The sequence below is a fragment of the Nicotiana tomentosiformis genome, chromosome 11, assembly GCF_000390325.3.
Source record: "Nicotiana tomentosiformis chromosome 11, ASM39032v3, whole genome shotgun sequence".
Lineage (NCBI taxonomy): Eukaryota > Viridiplantae > Streptophyta > Magnoliopsida > Solanales > Solanaceae > Nicotiana > Nicotiana tomentosiformis.
Genome location: NC_090822.1, coordinates 24,850,070 through 24,856,689, shown reverse-complemented (window position 1 = coordinate 24,856,689; position 6,620 = coordinate 24,850,070).

The window sequence follows — 6,620 nt, the reverse complement described above, 5'->3', positions numbered from 1 at the left end:
AGCTCTGAGAGAGCTGGTTACTATTATTTGGATTGGGTTGCATGCTGCAACAGGTCTTATTGCCTTATTGTTATTTGGATCGGGTTGCACGCCTCAACGGACTAATATTTGGTTATTGCATTTCATCTTTACTTGTAATTTCCTTGACTGTTTACCTGATTTACATGCATATCTTTCATATATGTTGGTTTGTTGACAGAGCAGAACACTTCAAAACAAAAAATTGTGAGCACCAAGGTGGATTTACCTAAGATTTCCTAATTTGATCATATATATGTTCTATACTTGTTGAATTTATGAACTGTAAAGGTGATAGCGAGTATCATTTATAATTCTTGCTTCTATTATCTTGTCGATGTTAGTTTTGATTTTTATTGAGTACATGGGGTCGGTTGTACTCATACTATACTTCTGCACCTTGCGTGCAGATGTTAGAGTTGATGTTGTTGTGTATGGCAGGAGTTAGCATTGAAGATGTACATGTTTTCTAGCAACAACTGCCATTTGTCCTTGGTAACTTTAGACTTGCAAATCTGTTTATGTATATTCTGAATAGTTGATGTATTTATTCCGTACCAGATTTGTAAATTCTAAGTCTTAGAAGCTCGTCATTTGTACTACCAATCCTTGGAATTTTGTATAGAAGTTCAGTTACTTTACTCATTGATTCGTATTATTCTCATTTGAGTTGTGTTAAATGTTATTTGGCTTACCTAGCGGGTTGGGTTAGGTGTCATCACGACTAGTTGGATTTTGGGTCGTGACAAGTTGGTATCAGAGCTCTAGGTTCATAGGTTCTCTGAGTCATGATGACGTCCATACCTATCTTCGAGAGGCTATAGGGCATTTAGGATAAACATCCCATCTTTCTTTCTTTATCGTGCGGCATTGATTCGACTTGAAGTGTAGCTCTTTGAATTCCTTCCACTTACTCTTATGTTATGTGAGCGCTCGGTATCAATTGTGCATCGACGACTTATGATTCCATGGATAAGGTGCGAAATGTATTTCTATGTTTTGATACTGGGCCAGTCTGGAGGACATGAGGTCGGGTTTAGACTGCAGGTTGGGCTCGGTAGTTTCAGTTGTGTAAGTATGTGATTTTGGACTTATCTGTCGCGTAGTATCCCTAGGAGTGGGATTTATGGCTCTATGAGTGGTTGGATAGCTATATGATTAGTATGATGTGACTGTGGGGTATGTTTATATGGTTTGGATATGACGAGAAGAGTTTTCTTGGGATGTAAAAAGAGCTATTGGGTGCTTGATTTATATCTTGATGTGTTGTACAACACCGAGTTATGAGCATATTGAGGAATCTTTCATGTTGTTCATTTGCGGGAAGATGTAGATTCTTATGTTTTGGTTGACGATCTTAGACTCGGGAAGATTTAGTGAATGCATAGAGGTTGTGACTATGGTAGGGCATAAAGAGATGCCAGTTTGAGGATAAGTAGGTGGGTAATCTCCTGCGGGATGTTCTAAGGTTGTGTGATCCCTATGATATTTCTATGGAAAGTTTTCTCTTACCAGTGGGGTACAAGTGTTGCAATTTGAGTTTTGATCACTTGAGAAAGTTGGCTTGACTATCACAAGAAGGAATGTGAGCTTAGTAGATGATTTGAAGTATTTCTATGATTAGGGTTACGTGGGTTCATGAAGGATTTTGTTGAATTATAGTGCAGGATTATGGTAGTTATGGAATAAGGGTATTAGGGGTTATCGGATAATATGTCATATGTCTTCGAGCCAAGTGGGAGAGTCTACTATCAACGATCAGATTGCATGGTTATGTATTGTATTAGTTTCGATCTCATGTATGTTTGAGGATCAGTATGACTAGCAGATGTTGATGTTGAGATTGACTTGGGTAAGAAAATATCTGGATGCATGATGTATTACACTTTATAGATATATAGAAATCTTGGAATGATTTGGGTTTGATGTTCGTGTTGGATGTAATGTACTAAGGAAAGAGAGTCGCTCGTTTGCGTTATGGTGGGGTTACTTCTTTGGATGTTGGTATGCTAATGGGGCACAAGTCATTTGGCTTGTATTGGCAGTACAATTGAGAGTAGAGCAAAGTGAATGACTCTCGAGAAGGTACTGATGGGTTCAAGAATCATTTGCGGTATTTGAGGTATTTTCGATTTGTAAATGGCTAAGATCTGAGATTTGCAATGGATACTATCGGTACTCACGGTATTTCTGTATCATTATGGATTCTATATTTCAGTATCAGATAGATTAAGGAAATGGCTTTAGATTAACTTAAGGTCTCTTCAGATTGGGCATCTCGGATGTAGTATATTAGGTGCTTATGAGGGAATACAGTAGTTTATGGGCTTCAGGGCAATGTGGTTTCATGCTAGGATCTCTTTCGGTAAGCGTTTTGTTAAGGATCATAGGGTACTGGTAAGGAGAAGTGTTAACTTAAAGGTAATTCGGAAGGAACTCAGAGAAATAGGACAGCTTAGTAGTAGGTTGGATCAGCACGGTAATGGATAGGATCGGTTCTTTTGGTTCTTATGATGTGGTGAGGCTTTGCTAGTGTTTTGTGGCAATACTCTTGGGCTTGGATACTTGCGTGACTTGGTTGAGTTAGAGGGATTCAGTTCCAATAGCTTGGTTATGTGCATATGGGCTTCAAAGAGTTTTTGATGGTGTCGACCTCGCCTTGAGATGGATATTTACTACAGGTATGTGGGGTATGTTGCGTGTTGTGATTTTCTCGCGGATGGGGTCTAGTGGTAGGTTTCTAGCTTATGGAGTATGTATCATGTTGGTTCTTCAAAGTTGTGAATGAGATTCTCGTACTTTTTATATGATGGCCTGATAGATGCGGTGCGATGTGTGGGATTGAGGTTTTCATATACAAGGTTACGGCTCAGTTTTAAAGGTAATGTCATGAATTTTAGATAGCATGGACGGTCTTAAATGTTTATATGGATGCTAGTACTACTTGGTATTAACTGAGAAGGGTGCGCATATCAGAATGGCGCACTGTGTTTTAACTTAAACATGTTTCATTTGGTATTGTGGTACTCGCGTGGTTAATCGATTGTTTATGTTCATATTTTTCTATGTGGCACAGAATAATTGTGGAAGTATTTCTCGTGGAATGATTGCGCATGAAGGATGTGTCAGTCACTTGAGTGGTCGAGTTGGGATCGGATATGGAGGTTCTGGTATCCTAGGAATTTGGAGACTGGAGTTATGAGAGGTAGAGTATTCCTTGGTTATGGACTGTGAAGGTATGGCCAAAGTTAGACAGCTAATAGTATGTGTCATTGTTAGGTTATTGTGGACTTTTAGAGGGTTATTTATCTATAGGTGGATGATCGGAATGGATTTGGAGTCCCATTGGTAGGCCTAATGAGGATGTGTATTCTACACTGGGTCGAATTTGTTTACTCGGCACTACTATTATTGAGGGATGTGTCATTCGGTTAGATTCGAGCTTGATCGTGTTTTGATGCGTTCTATGTGTTACTCTCCTCTGCTACGATGAGTTGTGATCGGTTGGGTATTTGCACACATGGTGCATTTTGTCTAGGTCTTGTGGAAAAATTTGAGCGAGATAGTTCTTGGGGTGTTGAATAGTTGATCGCGCCTTGGTTATGGTCTTTCCAGCTTGTGGTGTATTGTGATATTCATTACTCCAGGTCTATGGTTATGCACTTCGTATGGATGTTGTTGATTTGTGCATGGTTTTTTATTTTGAGCATTATGGCTCGAGGTATTTCATGTGGATTGGTGTTTGGATTGGGTCACGCATTGCATGTGGAATTATGTTGGGATATGATCCCTTGGGAATCTCGTGTGCCTCGGTTCTCCTTATGTGATGGGTTAATAACATTGCGCTTGTGGTGGTACTTGTTGAGCTTGCAATATGGTTCTCTTATTTGAATCATTTTCCATGTTTGAGTACATTTGAGTTGTTGTTTATTGGTGCACTGTTTGTGGATTTAGATTGTACTAGAGTAGCATGTCAGTAGAGAAGCTTGTAATTGATGGGATGAGGTCACTGAACCTAGACTGGGTGCTATCGGGTTTGATTATGGTATATTTGGAAGGATAATATCACTAATCGGCTTAGATTTCGGATATGGCTCTTGTCGGACAAGAGAGAACTCCATGACTTGTTGATCTGATAAGTGGCTATGAATTTTTGCGTGTTTCTTTCATTGTTGGCAGTATATATAGGGATAGAACAAGGTTTTATTTGATATGACGTTTGTTACTAGTACCGGGTTTGTTATTGAGCAGCTATTGTGGCTGGGAGTTCTTCCTATGAGTATCTGAGTTATGTGGAGTATCATGTGATTATATCATGGGTAACGGTTATCTCTTGGTACAATTTTCTCAAACTTTTACAGTGTATAGATGTGAGAATCGAGTCTTTTAATGGATTTCGGATGGTTGAGGTTAGATTCCAAGGTTTATGGGCTAAGGTTGAAGAAAGGATCTTTAGTTAGGTTGTGTTGTCAGCCATATATGGATTGGTGTAATGACCCAACCAGTTGTTTTGATCTCTAGAGCATCGTTCGGCGGTTTGAGGCCTTGAGTAGCTTTATTACATGTTTTATGACTTGTATGTGTGGTCGAAATTGAATTTTGGGAAGTTTGAAGTTTATTCAGAAGGAAAATTCTCAATTCGAAAGCTTTAAGTTGGAAGGGTTGACCAAGATTTGACTTTTGAGTAAACGACCTCAGAATCAGGATTTGAAGGTTCCAATAGGTTCGTATGATAATTTTGGACTTGGGCGTATGTTCGAGTTGAGTATCGGATGGTTCAGGAGCAATTCGGTGTAATATGGAAAGTAGGCATTTTAAAGGTTTTAGAATTTCCTAAGTTTGATTTGAAGTGAATTTTGGTGTTATAGATGTTTGTTTAGGATTTCGAGCCTTGGAATAGGTCTGTATCGTGATTTGTGACTTGTATGTAAAGTTTGGCATCATTCCGAAATATTTAAGTATGATTCAGATGCGCTCGTCAAAGTTTGAATGGTTGAAAGTTGAAAGGACTTTGATTGCTGATTCGTGGTTTTGGTGTTATTCGTGACGTTTTGAGCCTTTGAATAAGTTTGGATAAGGTATTGGGACTGGTTGGTATGATTGAATGGGGTCCCGTGGGCCTCGAGTGTGTTTTGTGGTGGTTTCGGACCAAGTTTGGGTGATTTGCAGCTGTTGGTTTCTGTGTCTTTGGCATGCTTTGCGATACCAAAGAGGAAGACACGATCGCGGAAGGTAAGTGGGAGTTGATGGTCATTTGTTCTTTGCATTCGCGAGCAAAGATACGTGATCGCGTAGTTTACTAGGCTGGATCATCGCGTTCGCAAGTGGAGGTACATGTTCGCGTAGTGTTGAAGCGGGGGCTGATAGAATTGTTCTTCGCGAACGCGAAGTTTTTCCGCGTTCGCGATTGGAGGACTGGTTGTGCTTCGGGATCGCGAGGCTTCAGACGCGATCGCGTAGAGCATTTTTGGCGGCAGAGGTGGTATTGTTTCGCGATCACGAGGATTTAGAGCGCGATCACGAAAGGCAACGCCTGGGCAGAATATATGTTACTCAATCGAGATTTTTGCTCATTTCTCTCTTGCTTGGGCGATTTGGAGGAGCTAACTTCATCATCTACCTTGAGATAAGAAACGTGTAAGCATTGTGAGCTAAATACATGAGTAATATATGGATTTAAACATGAAATTTTATAGAAATTGTGGAATTTGGAAGAAAACCTAGAATTTGATACTTTTTGCTTTTGACCACGAAACTAGACATGGAATTGGGAATAAATTATATATTTGTGTTCGTGGTGTCATGGGTAATGTTTATCTTCCAACGTTTTCGAAATTCGGGCACGTGGGCCCGAGGGTTGACTTTGTTGACCTTTCGAGTGGAGTTGGGAATTGTTATAAATTGACTAATTATGAGTGCTGAAATATATTTTTATTAGTTTACATATTATTTGACTAGTTTCGGATTAATGGGCACCGGTTTGAGGTGTTAGAGAGGCATTGGAGCTGGTTATGGAACTTCAGAGCGATGTAAGTCTCTTGTCTAACAATGTGAGGGGGAAACTACCCCATAGGTATCAAATTGTTATGTTCCACTAGTTGTGGGTGCTACATACGCACAAAGTGATGAGAGTCCGTTTGTTGCTAAAAGCATGTTTATGTCCGGGTAGACTTAGGACTTTATCATGTAATATTTGTATTATTTGAACTCAATTTTCTAGCTTAATTAATTGAATTTATAATTGAAATTGATTTGGGAATATATTAGGCCGAGCTTTATCACCTTGAGTTGTTTGGCAAGATATTTTATAAACGATAAAAGCCATATTTACTTTATGCTCATGTACCTGTGTTGTAAGAACGTGACTTGTAATTCGATAAGTTTCTTCCTTTCCTGTGGATCAGGCCGAACGCCTCGGCAGTATATTGAGATGCATATCTGGTTCGCATCGGTCGACCCTCGGCAGTGTATACACCACTCTGGATTGGGCCATACGACCTCAGTATAATCGTGCGTGATACCGCCAGGAGTCCGAATATTCATGAGATTTCTCTTTGATTGAGACCCGACATCTATATGGTATTCCTTATTATCCATTCGAG